At 28.2% G+C, this 24,659-nt stretch overlaps 1 protein-coding gene across 11 annotated transcripts in view; it reads right to left on the minus strand.

Annotated features, from left to right (window-relative positions):
• Positions 1-24,659, minus strand: part of LOC127289355 (RNA-binding protein Musashi homolog Rbp6) — a 999,297-nt gene that overhangs the window by 655,493 nt on the left and 319,145 nt on the right. For 2 of the 11 annotated variants that reach the window (XM_051317247.1, XM_051317244.1), the window contains exon 1: positions 9,369-9,433. The exons of the other annotated variants lie outside the window; for them this stretch is intronic. The gene's annotated coding sequence lies outside the window, so the exon portion shown is untranslated. Of the gene's footprint in view, positions 1-9,368; positions 9,434-24,659 lie in introns of those variants that run through there. 11 annotated transcript variants of the gene reach the window in all.

Genomic DNA, 24,659 nt, shown 5'->3' on the forward strand with positions numbered 1-24,659 from the left:
TTTATATATTTCAACGATTTATTATTATATCATTAAAATTGAAATTTCTATTTTCAAAAGAATGAGGGACACTTTTTATACCTTTAAATATTTTACATTTCGATATTTACTTTTTATATCTTACTAACGCTGTTATTGCTTCTATTCTTTGTCCATTCAATTTAATTTTCAATTTGTGTTTTATAATTTATTACAATTATTTTATTAAATTTGATAAATTTTAATTATTTCAAATAAGCGAGCGCTATTTTGATCTGAGTCAATCAGGTGATTTCAACTAAATAATATAGGTTATGTTCGTTTCTTATTCATATAAAACTTAATAAAACAACTTTTTTGTAAGCATGTGGGATCATTGAATATAAAAATAAAGTTGAAGTCTTGAAATTCAAAATGGCGGACTAAATTACAAAAATTTTAGAAAACTTTCTGATTTGATCAAATAAGTGCAGTATTCTAATGTTTCAAGATCTTTTTAAATAGTTTACCATATATTTCGTTATTTTATAGATCAGAGAGAAATATATATATACTAGGGAGGGCTTCGCCCCCCTGCGCGCTTCGCGCGCCAACCCCCCTGTTTTAATCATTTTTTTTTAATTTTCCATTGATCTTATTTTTCCAAATGAACCACCTATTTCAATGAATTATTATTACAAATTCATTGAAATCTGAATAAATATTATTAAAATTAAAATTATTCAATTTTAATTAATAAATTAATTAAATTAACACTAAATAAATAATTAAATAAATTAAAATTGACATTAAGAAATTTTTTTTTAAATATAATATTAATGAAATTGCCTAAAAACCAATAAATTATTAAAAAGTCTTGAAACAAACATAACCTTTAAATTCAAGTCATTTTTGGCGGGAACTCCACCTCCACTTGCGGCTATATTGTAAGTCTTGAAATTTACATAACCTCAAAATTTATGTCATTTTTGGCGAGAAATACAGACAGAGATGAGGGAAGGGGGAAGGACTTACTGCTTTATTTAGAGTCTTAAAACAAACATAACCTCAAAATTTAGGTCATTTTTGGCCGTGGAGGGGAAATGAGTGGAGGGAGAGGGGACTTGCGGCTATATTCAGAGCCTTGAAACGAACATAACCTCAAAATTTAGGTCATTTTTTGCCGTGGAGGGGAAATGAGAGGAGGGAGGGGGGACTTGCAGCTATATTTCATAGCCTTGGAACGAACATAACCTCAAAATTTAGGTCATTTCTGGCGGGGGAGGGGAGGGGACTTGCGGTTATATTCAGAGTCTTGAAACGAACATAACCCTAAAATTTAGGCCATTTTGGAGGAGGAGGGGAAATGAGAGGAGGGAGGGGGGACTTGCGGCTATATTCAGAGCCTTGAAACGAACATAACCTCAAAATTGAGGTCATTTCTGGCGGGGGAGGGAAGGGGACTTGCGGCTATATTCAAAGTCTAGAAACGAACATAACCTCAAAATTTAGGAGGGGGACTCCCCCCTCCTAGGTTAAAATTTCTGAAACAGCGACGGCGGCGGCTACGGCGAAATCTTTTTATAATATAGAAAGATATATAATTTTCTAAATATAACTATGTTTATAAAGTAATAAGGAAATTGTAAAATGCTGACTCGATTGTTATATAGGAGAATAAATTGGTCAAGCGATTGTCATCAGTTGAGATTTAGAGAGCAGCAATCCAGGGACAAGCAACATTTCCACCTTGGGTACCACCTACCAAGCGCGCTCTGCAGTGCGACAGGCAGACGGGCGAACGCAAATGCCCGCATTATTTACGCTAAATTTATCCACGCCACGATAAAATGCAGAATACAAAATACTAGGGTGAACGAGAGCTGCGGCTGCATTCACCCACCACCACCACCATCCTCGTCGTCGTTGTTGGGACCGTGCAACCGATTGAAAACCAGGACGAAGCCCCTCTGTAATCTTTCAAATTGTTCAACGTGTTATTTTCTGCTTTCGCTCGACGTGATTATTCACTTGTATTTCACATTTCCTTCGCTTGCAATTCTTCCTTATATTCCTTCTACTTCTTATGCTTGCATTTCTCCTTAAGTTGTTGTTTTTATTCCTTGGAATATATTTTACCACTCTCTATATATACATAACATCACAATGTTTCACTGGGTCAATATCTTTATTTCTTTTTGATCAAACTTTTATTTTTATACTTTTTGCTGTAAAATAATAAAAAACGATTTCTCTATTTCGTTTGGTATATATGTATTTTTCACAAAGGCAGCAAATAACTTTTTTCATGTAAAGAAAAAAAAAACCCCCCATTTTGATGCGACGAATGTAGTTCAATTTTCATTGAAATCAAGAACTTTCGATCCAACACAAGATCTTGTCGATTTTATAGCAAAACAAAAAAAAAAAAAAAAGAAGAAGAAAAGAACTTTTAGAAATCATTTTCTGCTTTTTTCGTCGACCCTTAGAATACATCGCTTCGTTTGCGCAAAGAAATTTTTAAATAATCTTAACACTTTTAAATTTATTTTTCTGCATTTTAACAAAAAACCTGAACTCAAAATGAGTTGAATTCAGACTCAATCTAAAGTGTAACAAAAATAAGTCAATAAGATGGCGCCACGTTCTATGTCGTTTAGCATTTGCTCATTTTTGTTGTACTTCAAATTGAGTTTGATTGAACGCATTTTGAGTTCAGGCTTTTTTCTATATAGTTATAAGTTTTTCAATCGATAATATTACATTTTTAGTTCAATATTTTTCAGTTTTTATAAAAAAAAAATATTTTTTTAAAATATGAATTTTTTAAAAATATTTTAGAGAAAAAATTTGTTTTCAAGGTAATTTAAATGACCAAAAATGTATATATGAACAATATGCACAGCAGTTGGTGTGATTGCACACTCTGAGAATTCTAACCACTTTCTATCAGGTGGTGCCAGTATTTCAGTATAGTTATACAAGAGAGAAGAGCTCACTGTATTTGAAGTGAAATCTCTTGTATAACAAATTCCCTTTTCATCTAGTATTAAATTCGAGTCTGTATAAACTTCTCATTAAATGCATGCGCGGAACATAAATGATATCCGCATAAAATAGAACTTATATATATATATATATATAGGAACTTTGTTTTATGAAATTATTTTGTAATAATTCACAAGTTGGATCTAATTCAAATTTTAGTGAAAATATTTTTTAGTTACCTCAAATATATATATATATGCATAATTGCATACATATACTCTTCGAGCGCTAACTCTCCTAAATCTTGAATTTTTGAGGTTATATTCGTATTTTAGCTCTGAATTTTGAATTTTAAAGTTATATTTACTGATTTTAATTTCTTGATAAAAGAACTTGAAATATTATCATTGAATACTGACGTTATGTTTACTCTCTTGACCAACAAATTGCCTTAATTTTCAGGTTATGTTTAAACCTCAGACCTTTAAGCCAAAATATTAACAACAAACACGAAAACATAACCTCAAAATTAGGTTGAATTACTAAGGTTCAATAGGCAAACATAACCTTATAATTCAAGGACATAAGTTAAGAGGGCGCTGGGTTTGAGGATAAAATCGGCTAACATAACCTCAAAATTAGGTCAATTTCAAGATGTTTTTTTTTTTGAAAGTATAATTTTCACTGTTTAATAAGCAATAAAAATTAATACATTAATTGCTTCTGTCTTATTTTTACGGACTTTTAAAAAAAATATGGCAACTAACCCTAATTAAAAATTATTTTCACTAATATTTGAATTAGATTAAACAAAATATATAAATGAGAAAGAGAGATCCATTAAATAGGAGCAAAAAAATTACGTCTAGTTTCAAAAAGGAATCAAAAGTTGTATAGAGTTAAAAGGTTTACCGAGCACATACATATATATATATATACAAGATAGAGGTGCACACGTTGTGATCCCGAAAAAAGTCAATGCCAAACTAGAGAGTTTGGAGAACGAGAATTTTAAAGACTATTATGTATACCTTTTTCATCAAACTCTCTTGAATTGTATGGAACGTTGGCATATATATATATATATATATATATATTGTAACATCCCGAAGCGTCCTCTCGTCTCTCTTAAGCAAAGTTGGATGGTCGCGTCGTTCCGTTTTTCGTCGCGAGAAGGGTAGAGAAAAAGGGGAGGCTTGAATAAAGAGAGCATGGTTGCAGGAAGTCCTACTAGTGGGAAATCCCTGAGAAAGAGCTCGTCGAGTTCCTGTACAGTTTACTTAGACAGTGATTTGAAGCGAAAGCTCGGAAATTTGACATTCCCGCAAGCTGCTATGCCCCGAGATGCTCCTAGCTTACAGAGTGCTTATGCCTTATATATATATATATATATATCTGTACACACACTATACTGGATGCAGCACGTTTTCATCTCCCCAGGGTTTCCTTAAAGGTCGATTGAAACATGAGGCAAATGTCAATGAACTTTATATCAATTTTCGAATGATACAAATGCATCTTTTTTTATGCAACGTCGACGAAAATATGTTTTGATGTTTAAACAAAAAATTGTCAAATTTAAAAATATTAAACTAAAAAATGATAATTATAAAGTAATTTGTTTTCTATAACAATGCAGTATGGGAAAATTAAGCCTATTTTTTGGCCAAAATCTTAAAATACATTATCAAAAAAGATTAAAAGTTTTTGAGACATCTGATTACGAATTTGAGGTCAAATTTTCGAAATTCAAAATGTTGGAGCTAAAATGTGAAACCTAATTTTTAACAAAAACCATTTGATTTTCATGCAACTCAGTATACATTTCTTATTTATTTAAAAATGGTAAAAAAAAATTACAAAGTGCTGAGTACAGATTAGGGGTTAACTGAAGTTTATCAATTTTTCAGATGTTTCCAGTACGCATACATTAAAAAAAACTTGTTTCTAGATTGTATTGCGATTATTTCAAGTGTTGAATGAAATTGTGAATATCTATAATCCTGTTATCAGCAAATGGCCACGTGTGCGTTAGCTTGTAATGAGCCGAGCAGTAGTGGTCCATTATTGATCATGTTCTCAATGTCTGATAACAATCGCTTATATTTATATATATATAATAGTATGAGTAATATATTTACTGTGAGAATTACTTCCATTGAGATTGACTATACCTATATCACGAATCAATTTTATCGAATGACCATCATCAAAAGAATGCGGATATTTTCAAAACATTTATCCTTTTGTTATTCTAACTTTCCTAATATAACAATAGATTAGATAAATTAACATTGTTAACAGCACTCGATTTATTTAATAATTAAAATTGATTACACTTTTTGTTTCAAACAGAATGTTGTCTAGTTTAGAAGAGTTTCTTCCCACAAGAAAGCGACAAACATATCTCTAGTTATTACGATAAATGGATTATACTCTGGGGATTAAAGAAAAGTACAACAACCATATTGAGAGAAAAGTAGAGATGTTGACTCAAAGAAAAAGGGGGAATAATCTTACGAAGAAAGTGTGTGTATCTGTGTGTAAATTGTACACTTATACTGTCGACTTAAATCTAGAAAAATTGATCAATCAGCAATCGAAGCTGGAACTTAAATTACTTTGTTCTTAGCGTTTGCTTCAATAAACAGTAATGTGAGAATCAAATAATACCACTTAGGAAATTGCAGTTCTTGATTTTAGTTTTTGTTTCAAAATCTTATTTTTTCGTTACTAATTGAGATTTTAATTTCATTGAGGAATTTTTTATATTCTCCATTAAAACTGAAATGCGATTGTTTAATTTTATTTTGACTCTTACTTTGACTTTTAGTACTACTTTTATTTTAATTTTCACTTTCATTTTTGATGAAAATCAATGAAAAATGAAAATGGAATTGAAAAAGAAAATTAAAATTAAATTACACAATACAATCGTATATCCTTGGATAAGTACAAGTTTTTCAAATATACTGTATACTAATTGGACAAAAGAGCCCCAAGTGATGTTTTTAAAACTTTTAAAACCTTAAATAATTATATGTTCTAATGGAATCAATCGTTTCCAATAAAGGCAACCTTGTACCAAAATCAGTTATCGGGAAAAATTTCCAAACTTTACCCTTACTTTTCCATTTCTTTGTTTTCCGTCACTTTCTTCTCATACCCCCTAAAAGTCTCTCTCTCTCTCGCTCTCTATCAGTTTCGTCCAATACTTTAAATCTGCTTTTGAAAACTTCTTAAAAGACCAAATGTCCTTTACTGTTCACATTTCCTTCTTGACAGTTCCAATAAGAGATAACAATCGAAACTGTTTTATGAGCTTCTTTAAGGTATATCAGCAAAACTTTACTTTCTTTTTCTAAAAAAGAAAATTTTTTTAAAAATAAAATTGACACATTTTATTTTGATATTTTACAACTTTAAAATTGTATTTTATATCACTATACGCAGCGGATAAAACTGATGTTGTTTGGTGATTTAGATCTTCATAATAGCACTTACAATCTACTGTATATTTTCCTTTTATAAATATATACACTTTTTTTCCTGGAGATATAAAATAATATTCTTAATCAATATATGTAATTTATAGAGAAAATTTTATTAAAATTGATTTCTTTATCATTTATAAATTTAGTATTTTTAAAAATTAAAATAAATTATTTAATAATATTTTTTCTTAATTGTATTCAAAGTTTATTGAAATTTTTAAAAAATTCTAAGTTTACCGAATTATTTGTAGCGTTTTTATATAAAAAAAAATTGGTATAATCATTAAAAAAATTAATATTAAAATTTAGTACAATTGGAGCATTAAAATGAAACATTTTTAAATATTTTAATGATTTTTCACTTTAAAGATGGCTTTTCATGAATAATGCGAAAAGTAAAATAATTAGAAATATTGTTATAATTAAAACTTTTTTAATTACATAAAAATTATTATAAAAATAATTTTTATCTTGCGCATATTTAAAAAGTGAAAATCTTATATGGGCAAATCCACAGAACCGGCCGATTTCATGTTACTCACATATTTTTCTATTTTAGAAGTATTATATTAATTATTTTCATACTTCAACCATTTTGTAATATCTCTGAGAACCTATTGAAATAAGAAAATTGAATAAATGTGAACCTTCTAGTCTTTTATAAAAAATAAAATCGAATTAAGTAACTTAAAAAATGAAATTTACGGTGTTACTCCAGGTATAAATTTTAATTCTTATAGGTATAACTTGTTCGGCATAGATCCGAACAATTCCAAACTGTGGTGAATTATAGTTTACTTATTGAAGAATGTTTTGAAAGTAATAAAAAATATGTGCTCTTAAATAAAAAGAAATGATAGTCGTTGAAAGTAGCGTTACTCATTATTATTTTTATAATAATGAAATGTCTATACATTTTTGTAAATATCTTTTGCGGCGATTATTCGATTTGAATTTTTCAAATTGGAGCTTATTGCTTGTGAACAGACGAACAAATGTATGTATCATAGAATAGAGTGCAATCAGAATTAAAGAAAATATTCCAATAATTATCACTCTATGTTTAAGCGTGAAAAATTTTCAACTTAGCCTTTTTTCAGTAGCACAACTACAGGATAAAATATGATGAGTTGAAAACATGTGTGATTATATAAAGACATTATTATAATTCTTGTATGCAAACGCCAAATTATATTTTCAATTTATAACGTCTAAAAATTAAAAATAAAAAAAAATTTATCGAAATTTAACTAGTTAATCGTGAAAAATGAATTATCCTTTCATTTGTTTTATTTTCAAAGTTATATCAAAATCGATGTCAATAATGTCAGTTTGTTGGTTAAAATAGTTAATATCAAAATTAGTAAGTAAACAATTTAATTTACAGAAATAAAAAATTAAATGCTAATAAATAAAATATATAATAAAATATGATAAAATATAAATAATTTATTTTTGATAATTAAAAAATTAATTATTTGTATTTTATCATATTTTATTATTCAAAATGTTTTGCACATATTTCAAATAATATATAAAAAAACAAAGAAATGCCATTTTTAATTATAATTTCCAAAACAAAAATAATATTTTCGTTTTTGGCTTTTAACTCAAACGGCATTGAAATAAAATGAATCACGCAAGAAGATAATTGTTTTTGAATATATTTTAAAGAAAGTAAACCATAAATAAAAGGTGTGCTTGCTATTTGGAAAATTTTCATCTTGATAAGTAAAAATCGGCCGGTTCTGTGGATTTGCCCATATATGATTAAAGTTTAACCAATAGAATATTGTACATTTAGAAAAAAGAAATCTTAAATTTAAATATAGAGATCTGTTTGAACGATTTATGTAATTTCAGTAGAACGTCCGAAATATGCTATATCTTCATATTTTTGACACCTTCTTCACTCTGCTTTTCTCTATTTCAGTTCTCTCACTGTGCATCGAGAAAAGCTACCGTTCCCTGCAAAGTGTCACAACTCAGATGTTCCACGGATTATTTTGTATTTTATTGTCAATAAGACATTTAATATATAATTTAATATATTTAACTATGCATATCAAGAATATGTACTCATTTTTTTTTTATCAGGTTTTATAGTAATTTTAATAATCCTTTTGTCTCCGTGTATTTTCATCTAATAGTGTATTGTGAAGGTTTGCTGATAGAAAACGAGGTCACGAATGTAAGTGCCAAATGGTCTAAGTCGTACAATTAACACAAACGTGTTAGGATAGAAATTAGACACACAACGAAGAAATAGGTCACGTGTAAAGGAAACGATTCACCGAAAAATCAATAAATGGAATAAATAGATTTTCATCCACCTATATCATTAAAAGATAAAAACTTTTTAAATATAATAAATTATGTTTTTATTAATAATTATAAAGTTAATTATAAAAAAATAATCAAATTATATTTTATAAAAGAAATTAATTTAATTTATAAAGCAATTCGCAATTTCGCGTTTAAGCGTGCATTGTGCACACATACTAGAATTATAGCGTCTAGTTAATATTACTATATAATTTATAGCGCTATTACATAGTTAATTAAGTAGGTGATTACAGTGAAAGTTAATTATGTTAATTAATATGTGCATTTGTGAGTAATTATTCATACACATTTGTATATTTATATAAAAATTCTCTCTGCGTTTTAAGCACAGGGCCAAAGGTTTTTTTTTTTTTTTTTTTTTTTTTGAAAATTGGTCAACACCTCTTTTTCTCCAATTCTCGTTTTATTCTGTTTTTCACACAGGATATTAAGTGTCAGTTCATCAATCAATCGTGATTTGAAGCGTGATTTTTTAGTGTCAAACTCCATCCAGTTATTGCCCATCACTCAAATATTTACACACTGATGTATCAATTTTTTTTTTTAACAGTATTAGTTTTGTTAATTACTTTTCAAACTTACAAAATAGTAGTAGGTGGTCCATTCAACAAACAATAAAGCGCTCCAACGTAATTGAATCAATTTACCTGAAAACAGAAAGAAAAAATGTTTTTATTAGACACAAATTATCAATTGATTTTGTAAAAATACAATAATAAAGAACAATTATGTTTACAAAAAAAAAAAAAAAAAAATTCAGTCATTTTGAAACGTGATGGTGAATTTTTCAAATATAAAATTACGTTAATTAATTGGATTTGTTTAATTCATTACAATTAACGTAAAGAGAGAGGATAAATGTGTATAGCAAATAAAATACAGAGGTGCGAGTATATTGGAGTACTCTCAATATAATACAATAGGTCCTGCAAAATCAGAGATAAGTGATGCCGAAACGGAATTCAGGAATGTTTTAGCGAGTAGAGAGGGGGAACAACAAGGCATGCTCTTAATATGCACAGACCAAGTTCCCCTACGAGACCGAGTTGAAAACACCCTCACGCATAATTTATGCGATTGCGATTCTACGTTTCGACTATTGTTCCTTTACAATGAATCGACCACTCCTTTCGAGCTTCCTCAAGGATCTCTTTCGGATAAGAATATCGAACGACCTCGACTAAGAGTGGAGCTAAGCTTTCGTATAGGTTTACACAATAAGTATCACTTTCATTCCAAGCACAAGTCACGTAACTAACTTGGATCCTACAATCAATGTTGTTACTAGAACTCTTCACACGTAAGTTGCAAACTATTTTCAATGTTTTTTTTCTATACGTATTTATTAGGTCAATTCTTTAATTATAATTATTTTCCAAAAAGAAATACAATTAAGGAGTATATACTTCAAAACTGAAAAATATTTTTTAACGCTAACCAAATTTTAATAACAATTAATTTCAAGCAATTTTAAAAGCGATTTTTATCTCAGCTAAAAGAAAAAAGGCAAAATGTTAAAAAAAAAAAAATTGTTCTTTAAGGGTATGTGGGAACCTCCCACGTGACCTAGTATGGGAAAATGTGTTTTGGTAGTATTACACTTCACTCTGAAATGAGAAAAGATTTTTTGTCTAAAATTTTAAGGGATGATAGATTAGGATACAAAGAATCTCGCTGTTCTCCGAAAAATACATAATTTTGAGTTAAATTATTAAAAAATGATGTTTAAAAAGTGAAATTTGTAAACGAAAATGCAATTTTTAGTAAAATAAATATTTAATAGTTTTTATGGAAAATTATTTTGTCAATTTATTTTGAGTTTAAATAATTAAATCACAGAATAAAAAAGGAGAAATAGCGAAACAAGTTACTAACATATCGTGGCTAATAAATTGTACTCCATTTTAAAAATGTTTCCAAATGTATAACATCATTGAGAAATAAATATAAAAAATTTTCTTTTAAAAAATTGTTTTGCTATTTCTCCATTTCTATTCTGTGATTTAATTATTATAAGGGGACTTTCGGGTTTAGAATTGACAAAAAACACACATTTTAAAACTTTTATTGAGAGAACAGTATTGAAGTTATTTCAAAAATTCTCTTTGGGTATTGTTACACATTATGTGGAGAAAATTAATAAAAAATATTTAGGTAAATTTAGTTCAATTTTGTAGCTGTAGGTGGCGTCTTCTAAAAGGTACCTTTTTTTGGTACATAAGTTTCCAGACAACCTGTAATACATAAATTATAATTTCAAACGGGAATCTCTTTGCAAGTGTTTATTCTAGACAATAAATCTAAAAGAACGATTTTTTAAAATGTTTTTTGTATTTTTTATACACATTTTTCTCAAAAACTCACAAAGACGGGGTGTTTTTAGGGCAATTTACCCGTGTAAAAAAAATATGGGGTAGAATTATGAAATTTTAATGTTTTATTGTTTAGTTTTTTAGATGAGGAATGAAACGGTTTTTGGTTTTTTAAAATTGGTTTGGTAGATTTCGAGAAAAGCCACGTACCGTTTTGAAAAAACGTGTTTTCGAGAAAAACGCGTTTAAAGTTTTCGTAACATAATACATTGAGTCAGGACTATCAAAAAATTTTTTATTGTAACAAAACTTCGTATTTCACCGTTTTTGGGGTCGCTCATTACGAATTTGATGTCATATTTTTAAAATTCAAAATGGCGGATCCAAAATGGCGGACGAAAAAATAAAGAGCAACTGGATTTGATTAAAAATTGTTACTCTGGAGTTTTTGAGGTCGCTGATTACGAATTCGATGTTCATTTTTCAAAATTCAATATGGCGGACGACAATTTTAAAAATCTATCCAATTTATTTGAAAATGGTTTCTCGGGTTACCTTCAGATTTGTGTTCACCGACCTTGAAAACCCCTAATTAACGATTTTGAAGCCAATTAAATAGATTTAAAAAACAGTCGTCTGCCATTTTGGATCCGTCATTTTGAATTGTTTAAAACTGATTCCAGATTCGTAATCAGCGACCCCAAAAACCCCCGAGTAACAACTTTTAAGCAAATCCCGTTGATTTTTATTTTTTCGTCCGCCATGTTGGATCTGACATTTTGAATTTTTAAAATCTGACATCAGATTCGTAATATCTGTTAATATACATACCGTCCCAACCAAAAATTTCAATATTATACTAGAGTTAACTACTGGCGCAGTACTGGTTCAGTATTGGCTGCCAATGCTAGGCAGTCTGTACTGAACCAATACTGGTATTTTCATTGTATTGGTACTGGTGCAGTACCACTCACCAAGTACTGGCAAGCCAGTACTGAGCCGATATTGAGCCAGTACTGTCTCAAATAGATTTTCTTTTTGCATGATTAATACTATTTTACAAAAAGTTCTAGAGTAAACCTGATGAATCTTTTTGTTTTAATATTTTGTTTATAAAAATTATTTCACTTTGATTTTATTTTTGAAAATTAAAAGGTATTTTATTTTGCTTTTTTGTGGATAAAATTATTTAAACAAAAAGTTTCCTGAGACTAATTCCAAAATATTTTACAAGTTTTTTTTTATTGTTTTCAGATATGCAATAAACCAAAAAAATTTTTAAACGATCAAACTAAAAATAAATAAAATGTTTTATAAAACAATTAATAATTTTTAAAATAAAAATTTGAAAAAATTTTTTTGACAACACTTGTTAAATATTAAAAAACAACTTTTATTTTTTTAAAAAAGTTTTTCAAAAATTTATTTTGATGCAAATAATTAAAGTGAATAATAAAATAATTAAATAGCTAATTGTATAATTATATACATTATAATTATTTTATAAACATTTTTATTTTTACTGAACTGTTTTTATATATTATAAAAACTTTGGTTTCATAATAAACATATTTTTATATTTATTTTTTGATTTTTTAAAATAATAATTTGCAATATATATTATAAAGAATAAAAATTCTTGGTGTTTTCAATTTTATATAATAAAATATTAATTAGTTATTTGACTAATTTAATTAATATTTAATTTGTGTTGGGTTACTAAATATTTCACACACTTTATCCTAAAAAAAAAAGTATTACCTGGAGCAGAGATTTTACTATTGCAGTGAAACTTATCTCTGTTACAGTTAAAGCTGTCTTTTCGTATACAATAAATTACAAAACTACCAGTACTCAGCTAGTACTCTATATTATTTAAAAAAATTTTTTTGCTTTTATTCTTTGAAAGAGCATAATTTTTTAATTTCCACTATAACAATAACAGTTTATATAAACAAGGTAAATTTTTTTGACTGTCAGCAACAAACGAAAATCGAATAAAAAATTTACCTATACTCGTATCATACAGACGTCCTGTGACCCATTGTGTGTTATACATTTTTATTTATTTCACTGAAAGTTATAAAAATACAATTTTAAAACTCACAGCGTTTCTATAGTGGTAGATATATACGCTATAACCATAAAAAATATGAAAAAAATTTAATTTTTTTTTTGCAAAATCTTTTTAATAAAAATGTATTTCTTTTTTTAAGAACAATTTTTTAAAAAATTAACCTTAATATTTTTTATCAATGAAAATTAGAGAGGTTTCAATGGAAAAAAAGGTTAAGAAATTATTTCAAAAGTTGAATATCTACCAAGTTTATTAATATATTTTCAAAAAAAACTTTACAATTTTTTATATAACATTTTTTTTTACAGTTTCATGTATATCCAATTTCATAATGAAATTTCCATGATCACTTTACCATGGAATTGTTCTATTGTAAAAAATATGAAATTTAAACTTGAACGTTTATATTTTTATTTAAATTTGAAAATAATTTCTAATTGGCGATATATTGCTCGTTAAAGCTTGCTCGATTGTTGTTGTATTAATTGTTTTTATTAATTTGTATTAAAATTAGTTTTGTTATTTTTATCAAGTTTTGCAATAGCAAAAAAAAAGTAACTGAACCGATTAAATTTAATAATTTAATTAAAATTTATCTTGTTTTATTTTTTGAAATTAATAAAACCATTTCTCTTTATTTTATTTCAACAGAAACTAAGCTAATCGTTAATGAAAAGAAAAAAATTTTCTTTCATTTTTTATGTTTTAGTAAAAAATGAAATTCAAAAGTCAAAGTCAAAGTTGAAGTGAAAATGAAATTACATAATTGCATCAAAGAATATTTTTGTGTCACTTTTGATTTATTATTTATAAATAATTTAGAGAACTGTTTTATTTACATTTTTATCATTGCACAGAATTTGATTTGATTTTTTTATTTCAATGAAATTGGGGATAAAATTTGACGGAAAAAAAATTGTCGTTAAACAATTTATTTCGCAATTCTTCTTTTTTTTTATTATTATTCAATGAAGGTGACCCAAAATTCCCTTAAATTGAAACGATGTTCTGCATTTTCGAAAGTCGAATAATTGTCTCTTCGAGTTGGGTTTATAAGAGAACTCTCATTGAATAGATGAAGCTGGACCGGAAAAGACGATGCGAGAGTGAATCTGCGAGATATCTCATGGCCGAATAATAGTCGCATCCTTTGAAGTTTCGTCGTAGTTTCGGGCATTAATTGATGCAAGCCTGCAGTTCGAAAGATCGTTCGCAGTTGTCGTAATTTTGCTTGGGAACCAGAAGTTACCCCCTGGCTTTATAATGATTCTAGATTAGTTCCTGGCTGTCCCAGATCTCATACTCCAATCTCCGTCACTCTTCAAACTATCCGCCCCTTTCATGCGCAAAGTTTTCGAATATCTACGTCGAAAGCCTTCATCCCCCCCCCCATCTCCCATCACCGTCACTGTGCGCCTTCAACCTCATTTTAGCTGCTTATTCAAAAATTAAAATTGATGAAGCGCCCGTCGTTCGAGCGTCACTTGCCTTTTCATGAAAATAATAAAAAAAAAATAATAATAATATATTTTATAGATTAAAGGCCTTCTCCATTCAAAATTTTACGATCTCATAAATATATAAAGGAGCATTTTCCAATTAATACCCATCATTCGACGTTGAAATATTGATCTTATGTTGATTCTTTAATATTTTTATTAATTCTATTATATATTATGCATCAATATATATTATTTTTTGTTTCTTTTCTTATCGATTTTAAGAAGAAAATATTTTATTAAAAACCATTTTAGAATTTATATTTTTTGAAAAAATTAATATATTGTGTCAAAATTGGAGATGGAGCCTCCCTTAAAATACATTGTAGTCACTTTTAAAACGTTTAAAACATCTTAGATTTTAAAGACCTAATTTTAGACTTTATTTACAAAATATCAGTTGAATTTCAATTTTACCGAAAATTGATTCAAAGAAATTTATTTTTTATGCTCTAATTAATTTTATCAATACTAATTGTTAGGGTAAAATAAACAATAAAATAATCACCTGGATTTGAAGGTACTATCAGAAACAGATAGCCTAAATACTTATAAAATTCAATAAATATTAGACTTCAGCAGTGGGATTACTAATAGCACTAGTCGCTATGTAGCGCTTTTTGTTATTTAGAATTAAAAACTTACATATTTTTAGTGAAATTTGTTCCAAATCATGGCCAAAATAAAATACCGTTGACAATTTCTTCAAAGCTTAAACTGCAAGATAGTAATTTAGAAGAAACTATAAACATAACCTCTCTAAATAAGGACATTGACATAGAATTCATGTCAATTTCCTAAAATATTTTATCTACGTAGCAAACAAATACAACATGAAGGTGGAATCAATTCTCTAACTTCATGTTTGCCAACTGTTAGTTTCAAATAAAATAATTAACTAGTGACGAAATAAATCATACTTTAATATTGCAAATAACCTATTAATTTAATAAATAACAACTTTAAAAATAAATTATCTAGTTTAATGTTAAAATAATTTGTAAAGGGAAATAAATTTTTTTAATTTAATTTAATAAATAAAAATTAAGAAAATTAATCTTATTGCAAGAATTAAAAATAATAATTGCGTGAGATTTAAAATTAGGATATTCTTTACCAGCCTAAATTTAAATTTTCATTTTTTGAAAAATTCACAAAAAATGCCCTATACATTTTTTTAGTGAACCCTTGCGTGAGAACAAAAATTCTATTTCTGAGGTTATATCTTCAAAATTTTTTTAATTAAAATTTTTTCCCATTTTAGACAATGTCTAATAGAAACTTTTAATCCTATGAAAAAGATAATAAATAAAAATGCAATAAATATTTAATTATTAATATAAAAAAGAAAATTAAATAGTTTATTATTATTGGATAAAGGTGAATTATTTTCTTGATTTTTTGTAAGGATAGAAATTGGAAATAAAAGTGTTAATATAATAATATTAATAATTATCATTGCCTTGAATTGCCTTTTTATAACTTTTGTGATTTGAAGTGTTACACTTGAAAAATTTGTCAGCCTTTTAGATACTTCTTTTAATTGCTTCATTTCTTCATCGTGGGAAATCCTTATGAATACACCCTAAAAAAAGTAATTTTCAATCTAGAGGATTCCTCTAAAATAAATGCATATTTTCCTCTTAATTTTGGTATCAAAATTATTATTCTTCATTTAAGAGGATTTTCCTCTTAAATTAAATGTCGACATCCAAACCTCGTAAAATTGTTTTTAATGTCAAAGCCATCAATAAAATAATTATAATTTCAATCAAATAATAAAATCTTTGCAGAAAATACATTTTTTAATTAAAATTAAGTAAAATTATAATAGTTCATTTCAATATAATAATAAAAATTGTTTTTTAATATAACATTAACAATGTCATGTTTTTGGTTAATTATCAACATTTTATATTGATAATTAAAATACAAAAAATAAGTTTTCATTAATCAGTTGTAATGATCAACGAGATTTTCAGCGCAAAAATAATTTTAAAACATGATGATATGTTTAAAAGTTAACATTTTTTATAGGACAGAAAAAAATTTCATATATGAAATTATTTAACGTTTTAAAACTTTTTTAAAAAAGTAAATAAAAAGATTTAAAAAATTCGAAAGATTCAAAAATGGGGTTATAGTATTTCTATTCACCTGAGTAGTAAAATTTCACAAGAAATATCCAAATTTTTTTAAATCTAAAAATAGCGTTAAAAATATTCATTTAATTTGAATTTAACTATATTTTCTGTATTTTTAATAAAGCAAATCCATTTTTTTGTCCTTTTTGTTGACATTTTACCAGAAATATTAAAACTGAAAGGTTAAAAAACAACTTCACAACTATCATACCCAGGGAAAGGGATCAAACGATTACATTATTTTTTTCCGTTTCCTTTTTTTAAATCTTCTAAATTTAAAACGGAAAATCTTAATTAACCCCTTGACAGTCCAGGGCCCATATGTGGCCAGAAAAGTCGTGCCACCTTTGTGCAAGTGGCCATATATGGCCATCGCAAAAAAATAATACTAAATTTAATTTGATTCGCTTGAAACTCGTTACTCGGGGGTTTTTGGGGTCGCTGAATCCAAATTTGAAGTCAGATTTCAAAAAAACAAAATGGCGGACCCAAAATGGCGACCATGAAAACTTAAAATTTATCAGATTTACATGAAACTCGTTGCTCAGGGGTTTTCGGGGTCGCTGATTACGAATCTGAGGTCGGTTTTTCAAAATTCAAAATGGCGGATCCAATATGGCGGATAATTTAAAAATTAATGCGTTTTGACCACAAATTGTTACTCGGGGGTTTTCGTAGTCGCTGAATTCGAATTTGAGGTCAGTTTTTCAAAATTCAAAATGGCGGATCCAATATGGCGGACAAATTTTTAAAAAATCAATCCGATTTGTATGAAATTTGTTACTCAGGGGTTTTTGGGATCGCTGAATTCGAATTTGAGGTCGGTTTTTTGAAATTCAAAATAGCGGATCCAATATGGCGGACAAATTTTTAAAATTTTTTGTTTAAAAATTTGTCCGTCATATTGGATCCGCCATTTGGAATTTTGAAAAGCTGACCTCAAATTCAAATTCAGCGACCACAAAAACCCCTGAGTAACAAATTTCAGGCAAATCGGTTTGATTTTTTAAAAATTTGTCCGCCATATTGGATTCGCCATTTTGAATTTTGAAAAACTGACCTCAAATTTGAATTTAGTGACCCCAAAAACCCCCGAGTAACAAATTTCAGGCAAATTGGATTGATTTTTTAAAAAATTGTCCGCCATATTGGATCCGCCATTTTGAATTTTGAAAAACTGACCTCAAATTCGAATTCAGCGACCACAAAAACCTTAAATATGATGAAGTCATATTTTTTTGGAAACTTTTTTTTCGGACCGTTTTAGGCCCACCAGCGATTTTTAACTGGACTGCGAAGGGGTTAAAGAGGAAAATACAAAAGGAATCCTTTTGTCATTCTTCCATTAAAATGAAGAATAAAAATATTCTACATTTCAATTGAATAATCTTGTTTTAAGAGGAAATATTTAGAGGATATTAGAAGAGGAATTTTCCTCTAAGTATAAGATTACTTTTTTTGGGTGTATGATACATTCTTGATTCTAAAAAAAAATTGTTAAATTATAAAATAAAGCAAATATGAGAAAAAAAAATACACAGAAAAACAATTGTACCAATCTAAATCTATCAAAATGATACCATTTTTTAAAGTCTCCCGATAGCTAGAAAATTTTTTAAAGTGAATGTAGCTTTGAATCGCTACGTAGCGAAATCTTCGTAGTGCTGTCGCTATTTGTAATCCCACTCCAGTTAACACAGAAATCTTCTTATTATTTCAAAGATCGATTCACTTGGAGAATAACAATATTTCAAATAATAAATATTCCTTTAAGAAATGATTACTATTATTCACAAAATTAAAATTTTTACCATTATATTAATTTGTATTTTATGAAACTCATTTGTGATTCATTTAGAGATCGTTTTATGACAACAGTATTGCAGAATTATCGCAAGAAAAATATACAAATGTAAACAACTTAAAATTATATAATACTTAAATTAAAATAGTTTTCTTTTTAATTTCTGAGATCGTGAAATTTTAAATAGAATAGGCCTTTAATCTATAAAATTAAAATAAGTAAAAAATGAATAAATCTTATCTTTTAAGTATCAAATACATAGTTTATTTAATTCGAATAAAAATTATTTTGTTCAAGTAAATATATTTATTTCATAATAGCAAAGTAACCGATTTATTTAAATCAAATAAATTTTTTTTTTTCATTGTATTATATTAAATTTTCAATAATTTGACTTTCTGAAATTATACTTATATTGAAAGAAGAACTTTTTGTGTGCAAAAAAAAGAAAAATAGTAACACTTTAGTTTGAGAAGTGATGCATAAAAAGTGTTTTTATGTTTTTATGTATAAAACACATTTTTTCTTTCATTTTATATGCACAAAGCAAATTTTCATAGATGCGCTTGAGGAAAAATCCTGAGGGGATTATCCCATCAAGTTGTTTAACCTTACACATAAAAACTAAAGTGTTATTGTAACACTCGATCCGGTGCTAAAATAACCTTCAAAAATTATCTCTAGAGAATTGTTTTAGCACTTGAAAGTGTGATACTTTTAGTTCTTTTTCTGTTTAACAAAATATCGTATAATATTCAACTTTTATAATGTGCGAGTATATGCATTTAGAAAAATCAAAGTTATTGATTACCTTACAGCATTGTATTTACTTTATTTATACTATTTTAATGTGACATGATATTTAAATGGTTCCATTTTACTTGTTATACCTTTTTTGAGGTTATGTCAACTTTTCTTGTTTTATCGTTATATATTTTTTAAATAAAATTTTCGCATCATTGAAATGCAGTAATAAAAATTATATTCTAGAGAAATATTTTTATTCAATATTTTATAATTCTTTTAAAATACATATTCTGCAATCCTGATCAACTGTATTCACAGTGAAATAAAATAAATAAGTAAAAATTTTCTACAATTTATTTTAGTAAGGCTACAACATACGAACAGTATTTATCCAATTAAGATTTTTAAAGAAATCGAAATTTATAAAGCTGTACGACGTTTAGTATTACCGATAGTGAACACTAGGAGCGCTACCTTTGGGTCACGTGACGCCTTCACTGATTGAAATAGTGAAAGTAGTCATAATTCTTATGAATTTTATTTAATGTAGGTATGAGAGTAAATACAAATTATTGTCGTTATTCTAATCTATAAATGTATTTTTAAAATTTTATTTCTATGAGAAAACCTGGTATGAATATAATCAAAATACAATGACATTTTGAAATTTAAGATGCAGATCGTTGCAATGTGCCATACGCACACATGAAATCGAAAAGCTCTTGAATAGTGAATGACTTGAGGTTTATGCCAATGCAAGCATAAATAAAATATTTCATATATAGACATTTTTATAGACACAGATGAGAAAGAGAGTGACGTGCAGATAGAAAAGAGAGAGAGAGAGAGAGGGGGGGGGGGGGTGTCCATTGGCAATGGCATTTTTTTTAACAGTCGCGATCTCTAATCCATCGATAGTCCCATACATTTATTTATATACATATATATAAAGGTAGTGAAGAGAGCTGTGGTGCGACGTTTCGTGCGCGGTGAAAAAGGCCCGTCCAACAGGAGACGCATTACATTTGGCAGCTATTTCACTCAGCGAGATTAAGCTTATTTTCACTAGGCGACTCAGCCTGCCAAAATCACTTCGGCTTCTGTCCGCCGCTGCGTTATTCTCTCTTGCGAACCATGGTTAATCATAGATATCTTTTGGTAGCAATCTGGATGGGAATTTCCGGTGATAGAATCGGTGGTTGGCTCCAGTCGGCGAAAATAATCCCGCCGATGGATATGTATGTTTGAATCAACTATATAGATATATATCTAAGAAATCAAACCATATTATCGTGCCAGATTCATTAATAATTTTACGAATTGATCTAATCTCAAAAAAATGATATATTAATTCTCCTGCAAATATTAATAATTTTATATAATATATGAGTTATTTATACGGGAAAAATGTGAATTTTGAAATCCCCGTGGATATATTTCTATATATATAGTTAACATAATAATTTACGTCTCTCGATGTAGAGTTGATAATTTATGTAATTATGCAATACAATCAGGACTTTAACGGTTAATATCGATTTGGGAACGATCGAGATAAAGGTTTGGCAGTGCGACATTAAGCTCAATACAAATCGCAGCATTTACGCAAATGGTGTGTGTAGTGTGACTGTGCGGTGAATGGGGCTGTGGATTGGTTGCAGATCGGGGGATGGGTTTTGTACAAAAAGGATAGAGCGAGTTGACGCTTGAGAGAGGGGCGAACAACAATACCGGTAAATGAACCGACGATAACTCCCGACAACCCTTGCTGCATCTTCAGCAGCCTCTGCTACACTCGAGAGATACAAGATAGTGTCCTCTATGCGATCAACGTATATAGTATATATACGTATATATATATATAAACGTTGCCTCATGGTAGCACATGCACTTGCTTATTCCGTGTGGTTATCCGCACTTGTTACATATTGAAACCCGTATCAAGGATCCGCTTCAAACCTATTCCACATTCCTAGACAACTTCAAGAAATCATTTTAAACACACTTTTATATTGTATAAACGTATGGCATTTTGTAGCGTAAAAATAACCTAAAATAATATAAATTATTTAAAATTTAGTAAATAAACGACACCAGAGTGGGAATCCATCCATAATGTCTGGGATTAATAAACCAACTTGCCAAAGTCGTCAGATTAATAGTCAATCTGGAATAAAATTAATGTCGGTTCTGATTTGTCCGTTTGTTTTTGCTATATGAAAAACTTTCGCGAGGCATTGAGGATTCTCGTCGGATTACAAAGACGTTAAGAACATCATTATCGATCATTGAGATTGGAAGTCATCAAGGGAAGAGCTTATATATTCGGATGTGAGGCCCGAATATTCAAGAACACCGGGAAAACGAAAATGTTGATTTGTTGACGATCTGTCGAAATAGTACTTCGGCAGCCATTTTCCTATGGACTTCTCACATCGATCAACTCAACATCGGATAGTTCAGAGATCTGCGTTACCGATAACTGAATATGGATATCGATCGCGGATATTATATTAAATCTAACCGCGCTGATTAGCGACGCGTTAGAGTATCAGCCATTTTACTTCCATTCTCATCCTAGTGTTCGTAGAGTCAAGTAGGTAGTTTCTTTTGTTTTGTCAAATAATAAAAATTTATAATTGTAAGATGAGGCGTCGTCGTCGTCAAATGGGCAAAAATAATTATTTATGAGTGGTTTCTTTCTGAGTCGATCTTATTTATTTATTTAATACATTCCCCGTAGTCCTTAGGGACCATAAATGGGTAACTAAATTTCTAATCAAAATATACAAAAGTATGCAATTAATCTTCGCGCAACGAAATAATATAATTGTTTAAAATATTAAGAAAACGTGATTGAGATGTAGCAAATAAGTCAAGATCTGGTTTCATGGTTGTAAACATTTGGTTAACATGGAAACACGCAAAAAATATAGGGGCACAGAAGTCTCTCGACGTATTAACAATTGACATAGTTGAAAAGGTCTAACGTCTCTTGATGATAGTCGAGGTACTCTGAATGCTATCTCATTGAGTAAAAATGGTGAATTAATTTGATTATGGAGTATTTTGAAAAGGAAAGTTACAGCGAGAATGATTCGTCTTTTCTTTAAAGTAATAATATGAAAACGTTGACATAGGTTTAAATAATCGCAACCACGTTCAGGATAGATTCCATCCTCTCTAAAAAGGCTAAATATTTAAGAAGGCTTTTTTGAACAGAATCAATCTCATGCGAATATTTTTCAAAAAACGGGTTCCATATTTGTGAGGCATACTCAGCACCGAAGCGAACCATTGCATTAAATAATATTATTATTATTATTACTGTAAAAATAAAAATAAATTTATAAATCTTGTCTTTCGGCTTTCTACCGATTTTTTTTTTTTTTTTGATTATTCGGTATAATTAAATTTGAAGTGAACAATAGTAAATATTGTAATTGTTATAAATTTTGTGCAATTAATGGTGTTTATCCTTATTTGTTTCTCTTTATATTGTTGCTGTAAGTTAACAATAGTGTTTCTATGATGGTTATTTCTATGTAAAATTATAAACTTTTAGTTTGTCGGGATATTTAACTATTTTCTGGTTTAGTTATTTTCCATAAAATATAATATGACATCTGGCAATGTTTAAATTAAATAAGATGTTTTTGAATGGAAAATATAAAAATAATATAATCTTCAAAGTCTACTTACTAATTAAAAAGTATTAAATTGATATTGAAAATATCAAGCTGATACAAATTTTTATATGAATTTAATATTTTTTGATATATCAATTTGATAATTTTAAATTAGTGTGAGCTATATCAAAAAAAAAATAATTCCATGAAATTTCAATAAACATAATGTCGCATATATTTGTCTAATTCGAAATTCTGAAATTACTATTCAAAATTCAGTGTAAATTGAATTTATCTTGTCTAGCATTTGGGGAATGTTGAGGATCTTCTGACATTTATGTTTGATTAAGAGAGGAGGAAATCCCCATGGGTATTTCATTGAATGGTTGCATTACATGGTTTCCCCCCTTACCCTCCACCTTTCATTCGGTGATTCGTGTCAAGCTCCTCGCTTCACATGCAGGGGTTGGTCTCACGATATATACTGCGGTTAGGAAACATATAGATAGCAAGAAATGACGGAGCTTGCAACTTTAATAACAAAACCATCGATCGACGATATAAATACTATATACTATATTGTAGAATCTCACTCTAAACCTAGAGACCTAAGAATTTATATATATATATATAGCGAGTTCGGAGAACATTTGAAGAGGGTCAACAGTTCCATTAAACACTAATTAATTCTAGTTTCCTACATAAATCCTTTATTTCTGTCTTCCTACATTTAACTTTATTACATTTACTTAGAACTTTATTCCGTATATTTTAATCAAACTTATCATTGCTTAAAGTAATGAATAATGATAAAAAATATATATATAATTGGAATCACGAAAGGATGCATTTATATATATTTAAATAAAGATAAGATTCAAATTTTTCGGAAGTAATTGTAATAAAGTATCAATGAGCGAAAAATAAACTTCTATTATTAAACTTAAATTCTTTTGGAAAACAGTAACACCCGTTTCGATAGAATGGGAAATTCTTCAATAAGAGATTATTATAATAAAGTGTCCAAATACAAGCAAAATAGCTATATTAATTATATTTAGCTTTAGTGAAATCGAATCGTATAATGTATGCAAATCACTATTGAATTGAAAAAAGTAATTTTTTTTCCACTTCAACTGAAGTTTGATATCAATTTGTCGATATTAACATGTACACAAGACCCACTGATTTAGAGACAATTCTCGACTATCCAAGAATAGAATTATATTACACGCTTCCGCTTTCTATAGTCACCCTCGATTTTACTCTTGCAGTGTATATATATATATATCGCTCTTAAAGAGCGGGAAATTCAATAATTCGCATTATAGAACAATGCAAATTGTTATTGTCTCCCTTGTATACTCTTCAATTTTCCATCTGCTACCCTTTTTACAGAAATTCGGTTTATTTGAAAATTTCATTAGATACAGAAAGCTATTGATTGAATTTTAATGCTGAAAATTTAATATTATCCTAATTTGCAAATTGTATTTTAGAAACTAAAATTACACATAGTCACGTTAATTATAAATGAATAGGCATTCATCAAAATCACGTTTTACTTGTAAATATAATCTCCATAACATTTAATAATTTCTTACAGATTACAAATTTAGTAACACAGAAAACTAAAAGGTATTAAAATAAGCTGCAACACT

This window comes from Leptopilina boulardi, unplaced genomic scaffold (genome assembly GCF_019393585.1).
Source record: "Leptopilina boulardi isolate dan_hultmark-lab unplaced genomic scaffold, ZJU_Lbou_2.1 LbouV2_408, whole genome shotgun sequence".
NCBI classification, from domain to species: Eukaryota; Metazoa; Arthropoda; class Insecta; order Hymenoptera; family Figitidae; genus Leptopilina; species Leptopilina boulardi.